The sequence below is a fragment of the Chrysochloris asiatica genome, unplaced genomic scaffold (genome assembly GCF_000296735.1).
Source record: "Chrysochloris asiatica unplaced genomic scaffold, ChrAsi1.0 scaffold00262, whole genome shotgun sequence".
NCBI lineage: Eukaryota > Metazoa > Chordata > Mammalia > Afrosoricida > Chrysochloridae > Chrysochloris > Chrysochloris asiatica.
The window spans coordinates 3,414,002-3,422,368 of record NW_006408780.1 but is presented as its reverse complement, the minus strand read 5'-3'; positions in this window follow the sequence as shown (position 1 = coordinate 3,422,368).

The window sequence follows — 8,367 nt, the reverse complement described above, 5'->3', positions numbered from 1 at the left end:
CTATGGTCTTCCTTATTCACTGTCCAGCTTTCACATGCATATGAGGTTATTGAAAATACCATGGCTTGAGTCAGGCACACCTTAGTCCTCAAGCTGACATCTTGGCTCTTCAACACTTTAGAAAGGTATTCAGGTAGGTTCAGACAATCCAGTAGAATGCAGGCATTATCAAACAATATCATTAATATTGCACACAGGCAAAATTTTGCTGAAAAGAATTTAAAAACCGGTTGTAGCAGTACAACCAGAGGAAGCTGCCAGAAATTCAAGACAGACTCGGATGGGAACATCATCATTGCTGATGGGAGATGGAGCTTGCCTAAAAGCTGAGAAGACCCGAAAGATTTCTGTCTATGTTTTACTGACTATGCAAAGGTATTCAACTGTGTGGATTATAATAAATTATGGATAACATTACAAATGGAAACACTTAATTGTGCCCGGGCAGAACCTCTATGGGAGAAAAATGAGGCTGTAAAGCTTCACAGTCTCAGAGAGCCCGTATACAGGGTCACTGTGAATAGGAAATGATTTGATAGCAGTGTGTTTGAGGTTTTTCTGTGGTATATTGAACAATAATCTGAGAAAGTGGGTTATGTAAAGAAGAGTGTGGCATCAGGATTGGAGGAAGACTCGTTAAAAACCTGCGATATGCAAATGATGCAATCTTGCTTGATGAGTCAAGAGGGCTTGAGAAGTTACTGATCAAGGTCAAAGACTTCAGTATGCATTCTGCCTCAGTATAAAGGAAACAAAACTCCTCACCACTAGACCAATAAACAACATCATGATAAATGGAGAAAAGATTGAGGTGGCTAAGGATTTCATTTTACTTGGATCTAACAATCAATATCCAGGGAAATAGCAGTCAAGAAATCAAGTGGCTTATTCAACTGGATAAATATGCCACTGAAGAGCTCCTTAAAGTGTTCAGAAGCAAAGATGTCACTTTGAGGACTAAGGTGCACATGAACCAAGCCACGATCTTTCCGATCACATCATATGTATATGAAAGTTGGACAATGAAGAAGGAAGACCGAAAAAGAATTGATGCATTTGAAATATGGTGTTGGTGAAGAGTCTTAAATATACCAAGGACCATCAGAAGAATGAACAAATCTGCCTTGGAAGATGCATAACCAGAAAGCTCCTTAGAAGGGAAGATGAGCAGACTTTGTCTCATATACTTTGGACATGTTCTCAAGAGGAAACAGTCCCTGGAGAAGGACATCATTCTTGGTGAAAAAGAGGAAGACCTTTAACAAGCTAGAGTGATACAGTGTCTACAACAACAGTGTCAAATACAGGAACAATTGTGAACGTGGTGCAGGACGGGGTAGCATTATGTTTTGTTGTAGGAGGTTGCTTTGAATGAGAACAGACTTGACAGCACCTAATAACAACATACTTTGGACATATTGTCAGGAGGGAACAGTCTCTGGAGAAGGCTATCACATTTAGTAAGGTGAAAGGTCAGAGAAAAAGAGGAAAACCCCCAACTAGGTGGATTGGCCAGGTGGCAGCATCGATGGACTCAAGTGTAGCAACAGTAGTGAGGTTGGCCCAGGATTGGACAGTGTTTCATTCTGCTGTGCATAAGTTTGCTATGAGTCAGTGCTGACTCGATGGCACCTAACAACAACAATAACAACAACAACTACTACAACACAGCTGTAAATGTAGGTGAGACTCTACAGCATCTACATAAACACAAACACGATGCTGGAGGCATGGTGGATTAAGCATTGGGTTCCTCACCTAAAGGTCAGAGATTTACACACAGCAACTTTTTATCAAAGAAAGATAAGACCGTGTGTTCCTATGTAGATTACATTCTCAGAAACTTTACAGAACCATTCTGCTCTGTCCTAGGGTCAGAATTAAATTGATGGCAGTGGATTTAGGTTGGGGAGGGTGTTAGGCACATGTGTTCATTGAAAACACAAATACGGATACTTGTCACACATAACCAAACACCTTCCAACATTGGTTGTCTAGGTTTGAGAGCTTAGAACCAGAGTTTCATGGGATAACTCAGTCAATTGGCCTAATACTCCCCTAAGTGCACTGCTACTGAATCAATTCTGACTCATGAAGACCCTTTGAGCATCTGCATCTGGAGTCTTAAAAGCTCATGAGTGATGGGCAACTTGTACATTGGCTACCCAAAATGGGGGGTGGGGGGCTACAAAGGCAAGAAGTGACTGGCTTACAAGCTTTCAAGAGGGAACCTAGATCCAGAGGGCCTGGAGGAAAGTAGAATCTCCAGTGAGTAGTATTCAATCTGACTAGGTGGGGCTGATGCAATGAAATGCAGACGGGTCTCTTATAGCAAGGAGCGGAGTGGTTAACTTTCCAGTCTAGGAGCAGAGGTCCCTAGAACCATCAAGGGAGAAAAGCAGACAGCGGGACCCTACTCAGAGAAGCAGTGATGCCTGAAATGGAGCCAGAAATGATGACGTGGAGTGATGGAGCAGCTGGAGACTTTAGATCCAGAGAGAGAGAGCGACTGTGTACTGAAGACCTGGGTGGTACGGGGGAAGGATTGCATGGAGGGGATTGTAACCATGGCAATGACACGATATACAATAGAAAGAATGTAAAACTAATGTTCTCCCATGTAAACTATCACATAATTCACAATAAAACATTTAAGAAAAAAAAAAAAAAAGCTCGTGAGTGGTCATCTAAGATAAAGCTACCGGTCTCGACTTGAAAAACAGTAAGAAGGTAACCAAAAGCTCAGAGAAGAACCAGGTTTACAGAAACCACCACCTCATCTACCCTGAGACAAGAACAAAGAGATGGTTCCCTGCTACCACCACTAAACACCCTGACTGGGGTCACCATCGATGGTTGTGGAACGAACAGGAGAAGAAGAAGAAGTAGAAATCAGAGGACCCCTGAGACCATTGCTTTGAGACACTCTTCACACCTAGAACCAGGCCCACATTTACGACCACCTTTTAGCAAAAGTGCAGAACGGCACCCCCCAAAAAAGGACTCCATTTAAGAGCAGCGCTCTACTTGGAAACCATCTGCATGAGGCCAAAAGTCAACAATTCTCCAAGAGTGTACACGAGATGATAAGGGGGCAGGGAAACCAAAACCATCACCACACTGCTTTCTAATTAATTCCGACTCACGGCGACCCCAGAGAACCCAGTAGACCCGCTCGAGCCGTGGGGTTTCCGAGGCACTAAATCTTTATGTAAACAGACTGCCTTATCTTTGTCCCATGGAGTAGTTGGTGGATTTGAACTGTTGACCTTTCCATTGGCAGCCCAACACTTAACCTACTGAGCCACCGGGGCTCCTTGGCAGGGAAGCTAGGAGACTAGAAAAGGAGCAAACAGAACACAGTTAAAGAGGATGTTGAAACTGGTGAGAAATGTAACCAATGCCGCTGAACAATTTGTGCAGAAATTGTCAAACAGGAAATTGACTTGCTGTGTAAATTTCCACCAAAAAAAATCAATAATATAAAAATAAAAGAGCATTATGCAAGGGGCTTTGAAAGACCAGCTTCCTGTCTGAAGCAGTCACCTGTCCCCATGGGAACAACATGATCTGCAGGTGAGGCCAAGCCAGGCACACTTGGACCCCACACCCCATGAATGAAGCCCCCTTTGATTCCAGATCAGGAGTAGGTCAGCATCCACACCACCTTACTGTTCCCTCAGATCTCCAACTCAAGTCTTGGATAAAAGAACACTATAGTAACGTAGTGGTTACAAATCGGGCTGCAAACCTCAGGGTCACCAGTTCGAAACTACCAGCTGTTCTGTGGGAGAAAGATGAGGCTTTCTGTTCCTGTAAAGATTTACAGCCTTGGAAACCCTGTACAGGGTCACTATGAGTCAGAACCGACTCCATAGCACATCACAACAACAAATATTAGACACTGCTTGCACCCAAGTCAGATGTCCGTAAAACCCCGTGACCAGCTCTGCACTCCCTTCTCCAACCCCTGAATGCTCTGTGGCTAAGTGTGTCTCTGTGTCCCTCAGAGGATTGTCCTAGGGCACAGACCACAGAGATGGAGAGCCAGAAAGGAATCCTGGTGGCACAGTGGTTAAGCACTCCATTGCTATCTAAAGCATCAGCTGTTCAAACCCACCAGCCACTCATGGAAGAAAAGACCTGGCATTCTGTTCCAGTAAAGATTGTTGTTGTTGTTGTTGTTGTTAGGTGCCATCAAGTCGGTACTGACTCAAAGAGATCTTATGCACAGCAGAACAAAACACTGCACGGTCCTGGGCCAACCTCACTATTGTTGCCACACTTGAGTCCATCGATGCTGCCACTTGGCCTATCCATTTTGTTGGGGGTCTTCCTCTTTTTCTCTGACCCTCCACCTTACCAAATATGATGTCCTTCTCCAGTGACTGGTCCCTCCTGACAATAGGAGGCAGCTCTTGCCCAGACGCATTTTGAGTGACTTCCAACCTGAGGGGCTCATTGTCTGGCCTATATCTGACAGTGTTTCGCTGCTATTCATAAGGTTTTCAAGGACTAAATATTCGGAAGTAGTTCTTCACTCCTTTCTCCTTGTCTGTCTTCATCTGGAACTCATCTGAAATCTGTCCACCATGGGTGACCCTGGTGGTATTTAAAATACTGGTAGTATAGCTTTCAGAATCACAGCAACTCACAAGTCACCACCATACCACAAACTGACAGCCAAGTGGTGACCAGTAAAGATACCAGTCTAGATAAAACCCTAAGGAGAAGTTCTATTGGATCGCTGTCACTTGAATTTAGCTAGATGGCACATACCAACATGGAGAGACAGAAGAGCCTGGAAACTTATCCACGGCTCCATCCCTCAGACGATGACAGAAGCCCATACCTTTGTCATAGGCACGACAAACGCTGAGATGAAGCCTGTGCTCTTGTGTGCCCCTCAAGTTCAGGCTGAGGTTGGGACTTCATCTGAGAGCCTACCAACGCCAAGTCTCCTGCTTATTCACCCCCACCCTGTTCCTCATTGGACTTTTGTGGGAGCAAAGTTCCTTGCTCCTGAATCCCTGGTTCAAGCTCTGTTTCTAGAACAACCTGACCTATAAGAGACAAATCAATCAATAAAAAAACAAAACAGTAATTAATCTATTGTTATGAATACAGTAGAGAACCAGGTAATGCAGGCTTGACTTCATGAAGGTAATGGAGAAGAAGAAAAGTAGCAATAAATCTTAGTGGATTTAATACCCACCATATGCCAAGCAAGGAGCTCTGGTAGCATAGCGGTTACAAATTGGGCTGCTAACCTCAAGGTCAGCAGTTCAAAACTACCAGTGGTTCCATGGGAGAAAGATGAGGCTTTCTGCTCCCATAAAGATTTACAGCCTCAGAAACCCTGTACAGGGTCGCTATGAGTCAGAACCGACTTCACTGCATACCACCACCACCACCACCACCACCACCATATGCCAAGCCCTGAAGGAGCTGTGAGTGTGTGTGTTCAAATAGGAATTATGTTGGTCAATAAATGGAAGTGTTGCTTCCAGCTCTCTCTACAAGTGCTCAACCTCTGTGAGCTACTATGCCTACCTTCCCTTGTCACAGGTTCTGTACCGTCTTCTGATGTGTAGCCTACCGGAAGGGAGGCCGAGCTCAGTGGCAGGGAGGCTGCCAACCCTGGGGTGCTACAGTCTCCCTTGCCCACCTGTCAATTCTCCTGAGACCCAGGACACAGGGTCCAACACAAAGAAGTGCTCCCATGAACATAAGTCCAATTCCTTATTTCCCCTATAAGTTAGTCCCCGGAGACTCTGCCTTTAAGAAGTAGGGTTGTTTCTGATGTTTCTGTGTTTGTGAAGATATTTTTCTTTTTTCTTTTTTCTCACTCCCTGAGAAAAGACAATTGAGCAGTAGCTAAAACTGAAGATGACAGGCTTAGGGGATGAAAGTCTGGCTGCTCCTGCCCATGTGAGTTTTTCTGACAGCTCCCTGCTGAGAGCAAGTAAAGTGAAGAAAGGTAGAGATACCCAGAGGAGGGAGAGGGTGGGCAGAACAGCGACCCCATGCTCTCAGGACTTCGTCTTAGAATCTGATTTGACAAGATACCTTCCAACCTAGCTGACCCCACCAAGACATGCCAGGTAGCCCTGGGGGTTACCCACAATCCTCACAATAAATCTGGAGCTCATATTTTTTTTTTTTTCCATTTAGAAAAGAAAAACTGAAACACGAAAGGTTCAAGGGTTTGCCAAACGTTGCTCAGGTAATAAGTGAAAGAAGATGGCTTAGAAGCCAGTCCTGTCTAACTCGGGAAGTGAGTTGTTAATTGCTAAATCACAAGTGACTCGTGAGTATAACAGTATCACCGCCCTTCCACACTCCATCTTTCCAGACAAGTACTGTGACGGTTAAATGCACATGAATTAAACCATTAGACCAGAGTCTGGTGTAAAGTAAACTCTCTATGAATACTTGAGACTTTGTCTCTTGTACTTTGGACATGTTGTCAAGAGGGACCCACCCCTGGAGGAGGACATCCTGCTTGGTAAAGTAGAGGGTCAAGAGGAAGACATAGTGGTAACAACAAGATGCCCAAACATAATTGTGAGGATGGCGTAGGACCGGGCAGTGTTTCGTTTTGCTATCTCATACGTAGGGATGTTATGAGTCAGAACCTTCTCGACAGCATCTAACAACAACAAGGCTATTGTTACAGTTATTGTTGTCTGTGTTGTTGATGTTACTGCTATGTTATTGATACTTTGTCATTGTTGTTGTGGCTTTGCTGTGAGAAGCCCTAGTTGCACCATGGGTAAGCACTTGACCAGTGGTTTGAATCAGCCAACTGTTCCTTGGGAGAAAGATGTGAAAGACTGGTTTCATAAAGATCACAGTTTGGGAAACCCTATGGGATAGCTCTCCTCTGTCCTGTGGGGTTATCGGTTGTAACCTTTTGCGTATTGTTACTGTTATTAGTGTAGTTGTTGATGATTGTTACAACTGTTAATGTTATTAATGTTGTTGGTGTATTGTCTTGTTGATATTGTGTGATGCTATGGTTTATATTGTGGGTGGTGGTGGTTTTGTTGTTGATTACATAATTGCTAAAATACCTATCGGATTTGAGTGTTTGTGTTGACAACCTAATTTTGATAGATTAATACGGTAAAGAGGCAACCAGTACTGCTATTGTTGTTTATATTGTTGGTGGTGGTGTTATTATATTACTGCTGATGCTGATGTTGTTGTTGAAGTACCCACCAGGATTTATTGATTGTTGTGTTGCAGAATGGACTTTAAGTCGGCCACATTTCAATTTAAGCCAGTCTTCTCAGTTTTGTAGAGGAAAATTGTACTTTTCAATCCTAGCATCTTCAGAGGGACAAGAGAATGTTCATTCCACAACCCCCAGACGGAAGGTTATCAGGACACAGTGTTTTAGCTACCTAGAAGTACTCCTTGCCCCCATAAAAATAAACATAAAGCACAGGTTGTTGTTGTTAAGTGCAGTTGAGTTGGTTCCAACCCATAGCGACCCTGAACAGGGTTTCCAAGGCTGTAAATCTTTACGGGAGCAAAAAGTCTCATCTTTCTCCCGCGGAGCAGCTGGCAGTTTCGAACTGCTGACCTTACGGTTCATAGACCTATTCGTAACCACACAGGTAGTTGGCTTTAAAGAACAGACGTGTATTGTCTCGCGGTTCTGGATGCTGAAAGTCCAAATCAGAGCCTCAGTTACTTCCCCGCCAGTGGACCCTGGCATTCCTTGATTCCTTGGCTAGTGGACAGTCCTCACAGGACTTCTTTCTCCCCTCTGTCTGTTCTGGTCTTCTTACAACACAAAAGTGATGAAGCTTAGCATCCACCCTACATTCTTATGGCTTCTATAACATATCAAAAGAACACCTCTCTGTATTTCCAAACAAAGTTACATCTACAGGGACCAAAATAAAAACCCCACTGTCAGCTCATCGATCCTGATTCATAGCAACTGGAAAGGGCAGAGAGGAGGGCGGCTCCAGGGGGGTTCCGTGATCTTTATGGAAGCAGACTGCCTCATTGCTCACCCTCGTGGCAGCTGGTGAACTCAAGCCGCCAACCTTTCCGTTACAGTGGAGCGCTTTAACCACTGCATCACCAGAGCTCACCCACAGGGACCAAACCCCAAACCCCAACCCAGCACCATGTAGCCATTGCCATTAAGGTGATTCCAACTCAGAACAGCCCTGGGAGACAGAGGAGAACTGCTCTATGGGTTCTCAAGATTGTAAATCTTTATGGGGAACAGACTTGGATTTCCCAGGAGTAACTGGTGAGTTTGCACTGCCCACCTTGCGGTTCAAACCAACCTTGCGGTCGCGTGTTTATTCTACGGTACCACACCAGCAGTCCAGTAGGATAGAT